The sequence below is a fragment of the Garra rufa genome, chromosome 1 (assembly GCF_049309525.1).
Source record: "Garra rufa chromosome 1, GarRuf1.0, whole genome shotgun sequence".
Lineage (NCBI taxonomy): Eukaryota > Metazoa > Chordata > Actinopteri > Cypriniformes > Cyprinidae > Garra > Garra rufa.
Genome location: NC_133361.1, coordinates 76,044,291 through 76,060,151, shown reverse-complemented (window position 1 = coordinate 76,060,151; position 15,861 = coordinate 76,044,291).

Sequence of the window (15,861 nt, the reverse complement as noted above, 5' to 3'; positions counted from 1 at the left end):
TCATGATTCATGTGTCGCAAACAAATATTTTCATTTTCAATATTTTAATTTTTTCATGATTCATGCGTTGCAAACAAATATTTTCATGATTCATGTGTTGCAAACAAATATTTTCATTTTTAATATTTAAATATTTTCATGATTCATGTGTTGCAAACAAATATTTTCATTTTCAATATTTAAATATTTTCATGATTCATGTCGCAAACGGATATTTTCATGATTCATGTGTTGCAAACGAATATTTTCATGATTCATGTGTTGCAAACAAATATTTTGATTTTCAATATTTAAATATTTTCATGATTCATGTGTCGCAAACGAATATTTTCATGATTCATGTGTTGCAAACAAATATTTTCATGATTCATGTGTCGCTAACAAATATTTTGATTTTCAATATTTTAATATTTTCATGATTCATGCGTTGCAAACAAATTTTTCATTTTCAATATTTTAATATTTCATGATTCATGTGTCGCAAACAAATATTTTCATTTTCAATGTTTAAATATTTTCATGATTCATGTGTCGCAAACAAATATTTTCATTTTCAATATTTTAATAATTTCATGATTCATGTGTCGCAAACGAATATTTTCATGATTCATGTGTTGCAAACAAATATTTTCATTTTCAATATTTTAATATTTTCATGATTCATGTGTGCAAACAAATATTTTCATTTTCAATATTTTAATTTTTTCATGATTCATGTGTCACAAACGAATATTTTCATGATTCATGTGTGCAAACAAATATTTTCATTTTCAATATTTTAATATTTTCATGATTCATGTGTCGCAAACGAATATTTTCATGATTCATGTGTTGCAAACAAATATTTTCATGATTCATGTGTCGCAAACAAATATTTTGATTTTCAATATTTTAATATTTTCATGATTCATGTGTTGCAAACAAATATTTTCATTTTCAATATTTTAATATTTTCATGATTCTTGTGTTGCAAACAAATATTTTCATTTTCAATATTTTTATATTTTCATGATTCATGTGTCGCAAACGAATATTTTCATGATTCATGTGTTGCAAACAAATATTTTCATTTTCAATATTTTAATATTTTCATGATTCATGTGTGCAAACAAATATTTTCATTTTCAATATTTTAATTTTTTCATGATTCATGTGTCACAAACGAATATTTTCATTTTCAATATTTTAATTTTTTCATGATTCATGTGTTGCAAACAAATATTTTCATTTTTAATATTTAAATATTTTCATGATTCATGTGTTGCAAACAAATATTTTCATTTTCAATATTTAAATATTTTCATGATTCATGTCGCAAACGGATATTTTCATGATTCATGTGTTGCAAACGAATATTTTCATGATTCATGTGTTGCAAACAAATATTTTGATTTTCAATATTTAAATATTTTCATGATTCATGTGTCGCAAACGAATATTTTCATGATTCATGTGTTGCAAACAAATATTTTCATGATTCATGTGTCGCTAACAAATATTTTGATTTTCAATATTTTAATATTTTCATGATTCATGCGTTGCAAACAAATTTTTCATTTTCAATATTTTAATATTTCATGATTCATGTGTCGCAAACAAATATTTTCATTTTCAATATTTAAATATTTTCATGATTCATGTGTCGCAAACAAATATTTTCATTTTCAATATTTTAATAATTTCATGATTCATGTGTCGCAAACGAATATTTTCATGATTCATGTGTTGCAAACAAATATTTTCATTTTCAATATTTTAATATTTTCATGATTCATGTGTGCAAACAAATATTTTCATTTTCAATATTTTAATTTTTTCATGATTCATGTGTCACAAACGAATATTTTCATGATTCATGTGTGCAAACAAATATTTTCATTTTCAATATTTTAATATTTTCATGATTCATGTGTCGCAAACGAATATTTTCATGATTCATGTGTTGCAAACAAATATTTTCATGATTCATGTGTCGCAAACAAATATTTTGATTTTCAATATTTTAATATTTTCATGATTCATGTGTTGCAAACAATTATTTTCATTTTCAATATTTTAATATTTTCATGATTCTTGTGTTGCAAACAAATATTTTCATTTTCAATATTTTTATATTTTCATGATTCATGTGTCGCAAACAAATATTTTCATGATTCATGTGTTGCAAACAAATATTTTCATTTTCAATATTTTTATATTTTCATGATTCATGTGTCGCAAACAAATATTTTCATGATTCATGTGTGCAAACAAATATTTTCATTTTCAATATTTTAATATTTTCATGATTCATGTGTGCAAACAAATATTTTCATTTTCAATATTTTAATTTTTTCATGATTCATGTGTCACAAACGAATATTTTCATGATTCATGTGTCGCAAACGAATATTTTCATGATTCATGTGTGCAAACAAATATTTTCATTTTCAATATTTTAATTTTTTCATGATTCATGTGTCGCAAACGAATATTTTCATGATTCATGTGTGCAAACAAATATTTTCATTTTCAATATTTTAATTTTTTCATGATTCATGTGTCGCAAACGAATATTTTCATGATTCATGTGTGCAAACAAATATTTTCATTTTCAATATTTTAATTTTTTCATGATTCATGTGTCGCAAACAAATATTTTCATGATTCATGTGTCGCAAACAAATATTTTGATTTTCAATATTTTAATATTTTCATGATTCATGTGTTGCAAACAAATATTTTCATTTTCAATATTTTAATATTTTCATGATTCATGTGTTGCAAACAAATATTTTCATTTTCAATATTTTTATATTTTCATGATTCATGTGTCGCAAACGAATATTTTCATGATTCATGTGTGCAAACAAATATTTTCATTTTCAATATTTTAATATTTTCATGATTCATGTGTTGCAAACAAATATTTTCATTTTCAATATTTTAATATTTTCATGATTCATGTGTGCAAACAAATATTTTCATTTTCAATATTTTAATTTTTTCATGATTCATGTGTCGCAAACGAATATTTTCATGATTCATGTGTGCAAACGAATATTTTCATTTTCAATATTTTAATTTTTTCATGATTCATGTGTCGCAAACGAATATTTTCATTTTCAATATGTTAATTTTTTCATGATTCATGTGTCGCAAACGAACATTTTCATGATTCATGTGTTGCAAACAAATATTTTCATGATTCATGTGTCGCAAACCAACATTTTCATGATTCATGTGTTGGTCCGTGTAACGGTTTGCAGTTCTTTGTTCAATTTGCACCATCAAAATTAAACAGATAAAAATTGGCTTCAAACTTTCATTTTTTGTTTTTTTAAATACCTCACAAAAAGATATTTGTCTCTCTGTTTAATTTTCTGTTCTACAAGTTTAGGCTGTAGCATCCGAAAAGGATTTTTGAACACATAACACATGACTCATTATTCTGTTTTTGCGCTTGCAGTTGGTCCGTACCATTCCCGCCGGGGGAGGAGACTGGGTGGCTGGCAGTGATGCGCGGGTCAGTGTATAAACAACCAACCAGGGCTGCGTTTCCCGATAACCATTGATCTTGGCGCTTAAGAGCGTTTTCTAGTCATTTTGCGAACGTTCGTTATTGTTTCACGTGCGTTTCCCAAAAATGCACTTAACACAATTGCACGCAGTCCTGCTTTAAGTGCTACTTAGGAGTCGCTGTCCGTTGGTCAAGTGCTGAAATGTCACGCTGTAGAATGGCTCATCATTGTTGCACATGCTGTTATAGCAATCCATCTCATTTTTTATTTCCGTTTCTTCTTCTACTTGTGTGAATGTATATTCAACTCGAATAACATCATTATAAAGTCCTGCACAATTTCTTCTTGAGCACGTTTAAAAACATAAATTAACTGGAAATGTCCTACCGTAAAAACACTGTCTTGCTCCAATCTCGCATAATACAAATTCTAACAGTCCTTGCCGGAAATGACATCAGCATAATTTTCAATATTTATATGAAACCTTAATTAAGTAGATTATTTATCCATTTTTGTATCAACAATTGCTGATCTCACATCAAAATAAATAAATAAGTAAATAAATAAATAAGTTCTTACATTTATTTTTGAAAAGTTTAGCCTAATTATCTCCACCTGATGTGCATTTGCTAATAGGACAAAAATATAAATGAGCACATACCTAGGGGTGAAGACACTAGCAAAATGGCTGAAACCAAAAAACAAAGAAAATACATTTTTCAAAAAGAGGAAATTAATATTATTTTAGAGGAGGTGGAGCTACAAAAACTTCATGTTTGCAAGAGCAATCAGGTTCACCTCCTATTGACAGACACTTACCATCTTGAAATCTAGTTCAATTAGATTTAAGTATTTTTTTATAAATGTGCTCAGAAAAAAAAAAAAAAACATTACTGGTGTCCATCTTGAGACGAAACAAAAGGGACTGATATATTTTAAGATCAGTCAGTGCAAGTGTCCTTCAGTTGAAAAAGCTCAGATTTACATTTTAGTCTGAATAGGCTTAAGCCTGCACAAGCCTGCTGCAGTTACATTTTGCGCAGCATCTTTACATACCCTACAGCCCCATCAGAAAGAACAACCAACAAAGTCTCATGTTGAAGTATTAATAATTCATACAATTTACCAGGTCAGCAAATGTCTATGGTATTGTACAAGTGTACTCACACTAAAATTCTATGATTTTCACTTGTACTTCTGTCATTGGCCATTGACTGCTTACAATGGACACAATTAACATGAGAGTTGAGGCAGAGTATTTATACCAGTCCAGTTTATATTAAGTCCATTGTATTCTCTCTATATTAACCTTTACAAATTGGCACTGCCTCTTCCTGTTCTAACAGTACATGATATCTGCCCACACCTCAGAGTCTGCCTTTCTTTCCATGTTGATTTTTATTTAACACATCTGTCTAAGAAGCACAAGTCTGGAAATGCTAGTTTAACTTGTCACAAATCAGATCATTTGTTAATTTGACCAAATCAGATTGCTTAAAGCTGTTCATACCAAGAGCAAGAACAACAATAAGAACTATTTTAGCATCCATACCAACGGACAATAGCGTTCTGTTTACTGTTGTACACGCTAGTCATCTGCCATTTGTTGTTGTTAATGTTTTTATTGTTCATCATGTGATAAATTCTCTTTCTTCCTGTCTTGCAGGATTTCTCACAGACTACTTATGTATATACATATATAGTGATAGTGACAGGAGTGCCCACAGTAGAGATGGGAGTGTTGACTGTAGAGGAGAAAGTTAAATAATAATAAAATTATAATTGTTATTACCCAATAATTTGTCTTGCATTTAGTCACAATAGAAGCAAACAATGATTACAGGAGAGATATAAATTTAAAGGTAATAATTGTAAAATGTTCAAGTATTGTTGTAATCATTTTTTGCCTATTAGTTTGTTAAACAGAAGCATTGAATATTATCTTAACGTTTTCTGTAAACAAATTCTCTTTTTATTTTGGAATATTAGACAATCTTTTTAAGGGGTTTTCTATTGCCTATTTCTTAATTACCTCTATGCAAATGCATTTCAAATACAATCAACTGCTTGTTTTGTCTTTTTTTTTTTCATAATGGCACAAACTGAGAGAGAATGCTGTTCTGGGCACTGTTTATATGTGAAAAGTTTGATATGTCAATAAACATTGGGAAATGACTACAACATGTGTGATTAATTATTTTATTTTTATTATTCCTATAGTTCATGTGGCAATTTTGTAAGGTCCATTTCCAGGAAACAGAAGTGATTAATTGTTTACCCTTAATACACTGTAAATGTTACAGAAGCAATATTGAATTTTTAAAAAAGCTGCATGTTTAAATAATCATTAGAGGTGCATGTTTTTTGTTTTGGAAGCAAATGAAACATTTTGAATTTTTCACAGGAACTTACATACAAACTTTTGAGTTTAAATATTGTACATAAATTTATATTAATGTAAACATAATTTACAATGGGAACCATTATGCCCTTATTTGAAAAAATAAAATAAAAATAATCCTGGTAAGCAATAAATCTATTGCTGCATCAAGTTAACCAAACGTCCAATCTGTTGTTCCAGTTTCTATTTGAGTGGGGACAAATAAATATTTGACCGATTATCTGTATTCGCCACAAGAACCCGGAAGATCCTGTCATGAATGACCATATGTGGACAAGTAAGTGAGACGCCTCTGTTCAATTGGGTTGCCATTTGGCACTCGCGGAACTCGCTGTGATTGCAACATTAAGCGTTGTTTTTCATTTGGGATAAAAGATAGTCCAAAGTCCGTGTTGCTCTTATTATTACATCAGTAATACCTTCAGTTAACCCTCTACCGCATAGTGTTGCCCTCAGGCAACACAATGTTTTCTTAAGCCCCATTTCCATTACACGTTTCTTTAAAAGATTTCAACCAATCAAAACGGTCAAATAATTGCTATGAAACAGTCCAAAAAGGTGTGGCAGTCTCTATCAAGCATTATTTGAAGGCGGGACTTCCTTTTCTGACACGTGGTCACAGGAGTGCATGCTGTGAGAAGAAGGTAAGATTATTTGCTTTAGTAATCTTATTTAACATGACATAAATTGTAAATAAAAAATATGTATGTGTGCATGAAGGAGTAGATAAGCATTTTGTCAGGTTTTATTCACTTTTTTTTATTTAGCATGTTAATCAGTTCAGTTTTTCTTTGTGTTGCCTCAGGGCAACGTTATGCAGTAAGGGGTACTTTTCAAGGAGTTCTTCATTGACAATGTTTTTTGATGTAATCACATATCATTACATGTATTTGTGCTCAATATAATAATAAAGAAATATATATAATTTTTTCTTTATTTTTGCAGGCTAGTTTTCAATGCAATAACATGCTAAAGACAGACATTTGACTTTTTTGAATGCCAATTTCAGTGTTTTTGATTTTGCGTTGTTTTCTGCACTGATGTTTACAGGAAAATGGATGCAGGGACATTTTATGGTAGAAAGAACAGAGAGAAGCCATTTGTCAGAATTATAGCAAACAATGGATTTTGTAGTGAGGACAGTGAGCTTGAGGGAAGTGACAGTGATGAAGAATGGACCCCAGAAAGAGGTTTGAGAAGCAGAAAAAAACATGTTTAAAAATAAAAGGCATATTTAAATATATACCGTTACTCCTGAAGAAAATAGGATTTCAGAAAGCAAAGTTATTAGGGAAAGGAAGGCAATTCTATCAAAGTCACAATTTGCAATTCATTTAGCCACAAATGTTCTCTTATTCTAGGTGATGAAGAAAACGATAATGAGAGGAGTGAAGAAGAACAAGAATCTGAGGATGATGATGGTGAGGATGTCCCTCAGCAACCAAGGTGGAAAACCAGCCATGATTCTAGTTTCCCTGCATACCCTGATTGGCAAGACAGCCTTCCAAATGCTGATGACATCTTATCCCCTTATCAGTACTTCAAAACATTCTTCTCTGATGATATACTTGACGTTGTTGTAGAACAGTCAAATTTGTATGCAGCACAGGTTAATCTTAACAAGCCCCTTAACCTAACCAAAACCGAACTGGAGAAGTTCTTGGGCACTACCTTGTACATGTCCTTGTTTGGACTGCCAGCAACACGGATGTTTTGGCGCCCTGAAAGCAGAATTTCTCAAGTAGCAGATACACTCACTCTAAACAGATGGGAGGAAATCAAGAGATTCCTGCATTTCAATGATAATGATGATCAACCAGTTCGATCCGATGACAATTTTGATGAGCTGTTCAAGATCCGACCCTTGATTACTCATCTTGTCTCTAAAATGAATACAATACCCATGTCAGAGAAGCTGAGTATTGATGAACAAATGGTCCCATTTAAGGGACGAAATCGCCTGAAGCAGTATCTGCCGAAGAAGCCCAAAAAATGGGGGTATAAGCTTATGGTTTTGGCTGGCTCTGATGGTATTCCACACAACATTGAAGTATACACTGGAAAAGTAGTGCAGCCCACCCATTTGGTAGATATAGGAGCCAGTGGAAATGTTGTCCTCCGCCTTGCTCAACCAGTGCCACAACACAAAAACTACAAACTGTACTTTGACAACTGGTTCACCAGTGTCCCACTACAACTTGAGTTAGCTCGTCAAGGGGTGCACTGTCTTGGTACTGTTCGCTCCAACAGATTACCAGGCAGCAGCATGGTTTCTGATGCTGAGCTGAAAAGATCTGGCCGTGGGTCTTTTCAAGAAAAGACAGCAATTGTTGGCAATACCACTTTGTATGCAGTAAAGTGGTATGACAATCGCTCAGTGACCCTACTGAGTGATTACGTGGGAGCACATCCAGTCACTCATGTCCAGCGATGGGACAGAGGAAGCAAGGCGATCATTGATGTCCCCTGTCCTGTTGTTGTAAGAGACTATAATCAGCACATGGGTGGGGTGGACCTCCTCGACTCACTTATAGCCCTCTACCGAACCAAAATCAGATCAAAAAAGTGGTATCATCGTCTGTTTTTCCACTTTCTAGACATGATTGTGGTGACCTGCTGGTTGTTGTACAAACGGCACTGTAAATGCAATAACCTGTCAGATGCTGAGGTCATGCGGCTGTATGCATTCAAATCCTACATTGCACAGGGTCTCTGCAAATCTGGGAAAAGTCTGGAAAAGAAAAGAGGACGGCCCAGTGGTGGAATTTCAAGTTATGAGACAAAGAAGAGGCAGGGACCCACTGCTCCAATCCCAATCCCAGATGTGAGGTTGGATGCTACAGCCCACTGGATCATCATGAGTGAGAAGAAGGGCAGGTGCAGGGTACCAGGCTGCAAAGGCACTCCAAAAGCTAAATGCAGGAAGTGTAATGCCCACCTCTGCTTCACAAGCACTACAAACTGCTTCTTGAAGTTTCACACAGAGTGAGAAAGTGAACACTGCAAACATGTCTACAGCATGTTTTTAAAAGAAAATGGCCACTATTTGTTGAATTTGAACGGACTGACAAAAAGTTAAATAAAATATTTGTTAAGACATATTTGAAGAGGACAAATGTCAATTAAATATTTGAAACACATTTTCAGTTCAAAAGAGTACCTGTTCCCTCAAGTTTCCTAATAAATGTTGAGACAATATTACATTTTTCTCTGTGATTTACTACCTATACTGCATAGCGTTGCCCTGGGGCAACAAAATAAAATCTACTAAGGGGGGGTGGTGTTTTAAAAAAAAAAAAAAAAATTATTAATCTGTTATCGTAAATCTTCCACAAAATTAGATTAAATATTTTTTTTTAGTACAAATCCATAATTCATGCATTAGAGGGTTAACAATGAAGTGTTGCTATGTTGTGAGAACTTCCTAATGTACCGAGATCGTAACCCTAACCCTAAGCAGGTCTTTATTAAACTACAAATAACAGCGCCATATTTTTGCGTTCTATCGATAGAATGGCAGAGGTTTGTGGGTAATATAGTTTAAAATGTTTAATATTAAAATAGATATTTGCACAATGAACATGTTTAGATAAACCTTTGTTCAAAAAAAGATTGCATTTTCCACTATGACATATTTAAGAGGCAGGATGAAATTTGGTATTTTACTAAGATCACTTTTTAAAACACCACCTTTCCATGTATGTTTGAAAACTGTGTCCAACATTATGTAATTAACATAGCATAAGTAGTTGTCCTGCCATTTTTCTCTTTGACATTATAATCAGACACTGATTTACAGCCATTTGAAATGTTCATTTTTTTGCTCTTCCATGGGACTCTACTGGGCCCCTGGAGATGGAAGGGCAGTAAAAACACACAAACCCATTCTCATCATGACAACACACTGTCTTTTCAACAACTTGCCAATATGTAAGTTGCAAGTCATAGTTATCTTAGAATAAGAATAGACATTTCCTATTTGAATTGGGCTCCATTTATTTCATTAGATCAGGAGCAAGAATACCGTGATGACAGGAAATGAAGACAGCCGTTTAAACAACCAATACATATTGTGACACTTCTTTGTACTATCACACAATGTCAGTGTGTCATTCAGTAAGACAAGGTACAGACAGTGTGGTTTATGCAAAAGCCATACAATTCATGCAATGCAAAGGATCATAATATAAAAGACTTAATTTGTAACTTTGTCAAATATTCCTCATCCTCATGTGCAAAACATCAGTAATGTGCATGCTCATCTTATTTATTATACAGTACAGGATTTATGTTGATCTTTCCCTGGTCCATCACCCTCAGCTGTGTATAAAGTGCCTGTAGCAATATAGTCCATGCAGTCTCTTCTAATGAATCTTTCAACCTTCCCTTCATGTAATTCAGTGTTTCTCAAACCTGGTCCTGGGCTTCCCCCAAAACTGCACATTTTGTGTGTCTCCCTAATCAAGCACACCTGATTGCACTCATCAGCTCATTAGAAAACATCTCCAGGACCTGAAATGGGTATGTCAGATAAGGAAGACATACAAAATGTGCAGTCCAGGACCAGGGTTGAGAAACACTGATGTAATTGAATGTCATTAATATGACCAAATGTCACATCTTAATAAAAACACTCATGGTAATTATGTGTATTGTTTACAAAATTAAATGGTGTATTTACCAAACACCATTCCTAATAAAGAATATTTACCATATTTTTATCCAATACATCATAAAGACAGCTAAAGCAGCATATTAAATGATATTCAAGAGAAATAAAAATGGCTTGTGTTAAAACCATGTTATTTTAACCAGATGAAGCCTCCCAAATGCATGCATGGTTAAATGTCTTGAGTATCATAGAATCACATTCAGTTTCCTGCTCACCATCAGAGCTCTATTGGTTTTCTTCCTATTGTTTGCTTGTCCATATCTTAATTTTCTTCCATGTCATGAACAATTTGCAGCTGTTATCCAGCACACTACAGTACAACTGACGAACAAAAGACACATGACCAATTCAAATCATATCACTTTGTCACAATACCATGATCACAAGTGTGCATGCGGTGACATTTTTTTTGTGCAAACTGCAGCATGACAGTATGCACAACATATGTTTTATATTTATATTTATAAGGGACTCAATACAGGTAGAGAACAATATGGTAAATAGTATGCTATACAGAGAGCATGGAATTACAACAATAATCACAGTACGCATACCTTTGCAGTGCAGTATGGAATGAATTAGTGCAAACAGAATGTCATGGTGCAGAATAATAGTGAGTCAGAGTCCAGGCAGTGCAACTGATAGAGTGCAGTACATAAGAGCTTGATGTGCAGTGTACGGTTTCTGGTACAAGTTCAGTGCAGTCTAATTGCCTGTGGAAAAAAACTTGTCTCACAGTCTGCTGGTGCAGGTTCTACAATAACTTCTGCCTGATGGTAACGATGAGAGCAATCCATGGCTCTGGTGGCTGGAGTCTCTGATGGTCCTGTGTGCTTTCCTCACGCACCACCTGGTGTAAATGTCCTGGAGGGACATAACATGTATTTAGGGTGTTGTAAATCAATAAACAACATATAGTATTTTTATTTGTAATTGTTGCACTGGACTTACCATTGATTCATGTTGGAGATATGGGCCAAAAGGATCCCTTCACAACTATCTTGCACTTTTATGGGCCGTAACATCTGAGCTGTCACAGTCAAGTTGTTCAGGAATGCAGTCTTCACTGCAGATAACTGGTGGTTTCAGGCTGCAATGCTGCACCTGGTGGCCATTGAATTGATATCATCCTCCTTCAAACAAACAGACAAACAATAAGTCAACAATAATTCCAGAGAAATAGTGTTGGTGAATAGGTGCAGGTGTCAGCCACCATATTTGGCCAATCCTGCCCAAATTCCAGAGATGATGGCACAGTTGATTTGCTAATTCTAGGAGCTATAAAAAAAAGTACATGTGACAAATGGTAACTGCTGTCTTTTGAGAGATTAACATCAAATGCTGTACCCCATAGAACTACATTGCTTGAATACATACAGTCAGGTCCATAAATATTGGGACATCGACACAATTCTAACATTTTTGGCCCTATACACCACCACAATGGATTTGAAATGAAATGACCGAATTTAACTGCAGACTGTCAGCTTTAATTTGAGGGTATTTTGTTGCTGTCAACTCTCAAGATGAGATCCAAAGAGCTGTCACTATCAGTGAAGCAAGCCATCATTAGGCTGAAAAAAACAAAACAAACCCATCAGAGATAGCAAAAACATTAGGTGTGGCCAAAACAACTGTTTAAAACATAAAAAGGAATGCACCGATGAGCTCAGCAACACCAAAAGACCCAGAAGACCAAAAACAACTGTGGTGGATGACAGAAGAATTATTTCCCTTGGTGAAGAAAACGCCCTTCACAACAGTAGGCCAGATCAAGAACACTCTCCAGGAGGTAGGTGTATGTGTGTAATGAAACCTGAAGTTATGTGCTATTTTGTTTGTGATTTGGAATTATGTTGTTATTATTTGTGTATGTTTATTTTGTATATGGTGCGATTTGTTGGGTAAATTATGTTATGGTCAGGGACTTTAATTATGACACCGAATTTACTGAGCCTATTAGATATGACACGTGTAGTATTGGACGTGAAGCAAGCACGCTGGGCATGGAGTGCTATGCGAAGCACGACAACAAGGCACGGATACACGGCTGATTCACAGATTTTCAGTTTATGGGTTTAGCTCCTGGTTCAAGGGAGAACAAGGTAATTATGTTTTATTTTAAGTATGGTTCTTTTGAGATTAATGTATGTTTGTTGATTGTTGGTTTGGTGTTTCAACTCTCGAGATTGATTGTTTTTGTTTTGTTTTTTCTATATCTCTAGTTCTTACGGTAGTTCATGATGCTATCATGCAATGGCTCTATGGAATGTGAACAATAAACGAGTTGTGAACCATCAGTGAAAGAGTTGATCGTTTTAACCAGGAAGCTACAGTAAGAACTTGTTCATCGATCCGGTAACCTTCGTCGACGCGATGAGCTGCTGTGAAGGATGATTCGTTTGGCTCTTCTGATATCACGTTGGGAGCTGCGCGTTTCGTTATGGCCGAGGATGGATCGAAATTCGACTAATTTTAAGGACTCAGCTTAACGTGCGACAGGCAAACGGGTCGGATGAACTGAACAAGGAAGGGAAGTTTAATTTTCTTACATGGACCGCAGTGAGTATATGGATTGCTGAACTGTTCATCAGATGAATTCTGAAAGGACAAATTTGCCTTGGATTTGTACTTAAACTTGCAATGAACACTGGCGTACATTTTACTGAATATTAATCGATTTCACATTTAAATGTTGATATTTCAATAAGGTATTGAGTTTGCATCTTGTGCTTGACTATTGCATTGATTGTACACCGAATGTAATCATCATTTTGTTTTGTTTTTCAAGTGTAAATATAAAGGGAAATGTCGAAGTCAGACGCAGGTGTAGATCTAAATAAGCAGAATGATGATTGTGTTGAAACTCAAAGTGAAAGTGTACGTCGTTCAAAACGCGCTCCCGTACCTACTGAAAAAAATGCAATGCAAGCATATCAACAAGAAGAATCACAGAAAAGGGAGAAAAGGATTACTCATTTGTATGATAGGTGGAAGGTTGAGGCCCGTAGAGCTCGTGAACGCCTTAAAACTGATATTACAGTGACCCAATTAGCTATGATAATTGATGATTTGGAGGCAGCAAAAAATAATGTTGTAAGTGTGTACGATGACTTTAGAAAGCGTGTACCACTTACTATGGAAATGAGATGAAAAATTGACGCGTGTGAAGCGGTCACCATTGACATTATTAAAATCATTCATGAAAGGATATCGGGTGTTGATGGAGAGTTCGACGCTGAAAAGGAAAAGGGTCGTCTTCGAACATTGTTAGATCATAAGCATGCACACTCGATTTTTGGGTCAACTGTTTCATGTGTCAGTCAAGGGACTAGCAGCCATTCTAGCCAATGCTCTATTATTTCAAGTTTGGCAGCTAAACGAGTAGATGCTGCTGCAGATTTGGCGGCTAAGCAAGCTATTTATGATTCTTTATTAGAAGAAACAAGACATAAGGAAAGGATACAACAGTTGGAAGAGCAGCATAAAAAGGCTATTGAGGCTAAAGTGAAAGAATTGGAGCGCGTACAAGTACAAAAGGACGTAAAAGCTGCGCAAGCTAAGTTAGAGATTTACGATAAAGAGATTGCTAAAGAAACTATGTCATCTTTAGAATGTGCCAAGGTAAAAGGGAAGCAAGATGGCCCTTTAGTAAGTCTTGAAATGAAGCAAGATGCATCTCAGAAATTACCTCAAGCGACTCTAAACTATACAGCATCCCAAACTCAAGTAGCTTCTGGGATGCCCATTTCAGCTTCAGTCTTTCAAGATAGTCTTGCCCTGAGTCGGTTGCCAGTACCGGAACCTTCCATTTTTACAGGAGACCCTATTCGATTCATTGAGTGGAAAATTTTCATTCATTGCACTTATTGAAGGAAAATGTATTTCGTCTGCTGAAAAACTGTTCTATCTTAAAAGATATGTGAGCGGCCCTGTTAGTAAAGCTTTGGAGGGCATTTTTTTAGGACCGATGATGAAGCCTATTTCGATGCCTGGGAGAGACTGAATGGTCGCTATGGTCAGCCATTTGCCATTCAAATGGCTTTTAGAGAGAAATTTGCTAATTGGCCAAAAATTAATTCAAAGGATGCTACAGGTCTTCGAGAATTCTCTGACTTTCTTAGTACATGTGAAAATGCCATGCCTCATGTCAAAGGCCTCCAGATTCTGAATGATTATCAAGAAAACCAAAAACTGGTTCAGAAGTTACCCGACTGGGCAGCCAGTCGATGGAATCGACAAGTCACGCAAGCTTGGAGTCAAAATCAAGAGTTCCCAGACTTTAAGGAGTTTTGTGCATTTGTGTCAGCTGAGGCAGATACTGCTTGCAATCCGGTAACTTCCTTTCAAGCTCTCCATGCTTTGAGTCCTGTTGCTGACAAACCCACTTTGAAGGAGATTAAAAGGAATAAGGCTCGAGTTAACACACAAATGAAATGTGAAACTCAGAAATAATTTAAACCAGTGATTAGAGCTCCTTGTTTGTTGTGCCAACAAGGTAATCATCAGCTCAGTAACTGTTCTGACTTCTGTAGTAAATCATTGGAGGAACGGCGAAGATTTGTTCAAGAGCAAAAACTTTGTTATGGGTGTTTAAAAACAGGACATATTGCAAGTGAATGTCGTTATCGCCTTGCATGTGATGTTTGTAAAAGAAAGCATCCTACATGTCTGCATGATGTCAACTTTGTAAGAAAAATGACCTATGACTGAATCTTCTTTCCGAAGTATTTCTAGTAACAGCATGAATGCAGTAACTTTGAGTGTGGCGAGTGAAGGGCAAACTGTAAGCACGTCGATGATTTTGCCCGTATGGATATCAACCAAGGAGAATCCTAATTGTGAAAAACTTGTGTATGCGCTGCTTGATTCCCAAAGCGATACCACCTTCGTCGATCAAGAAATAAGTAATTTCCTAGGGGCACAATCCAGTCCAGTAAAACTGAAACTAACTACTATGCTTGGTAAAGATACGATTGTACAAAGTGAGAGAGTATTAGGGTTGCAAGTGCGAGCGTATGAGTCTGGTAGCTTTGTAGATCTTCCTCCTGCTTACACCAGAGATTATATCCCTGTGAATCGTCAGCACATTCCTACTTGTGAAGTCGCAAAGAAGTGGAGTCACCTATCAAGTATCGTGGAAAAGGTGCCACCATTAAAGGATTGTGAGATTGGTCTGCTAATAGGGTATAACTGCCCTCGGTCGATGGCTCCTCGAGAGGTGATTGTTGGAAAGGATGACGAACCCTTTGCTGTACGAACTGATTTGGGATGGAGTATTGTAGGGT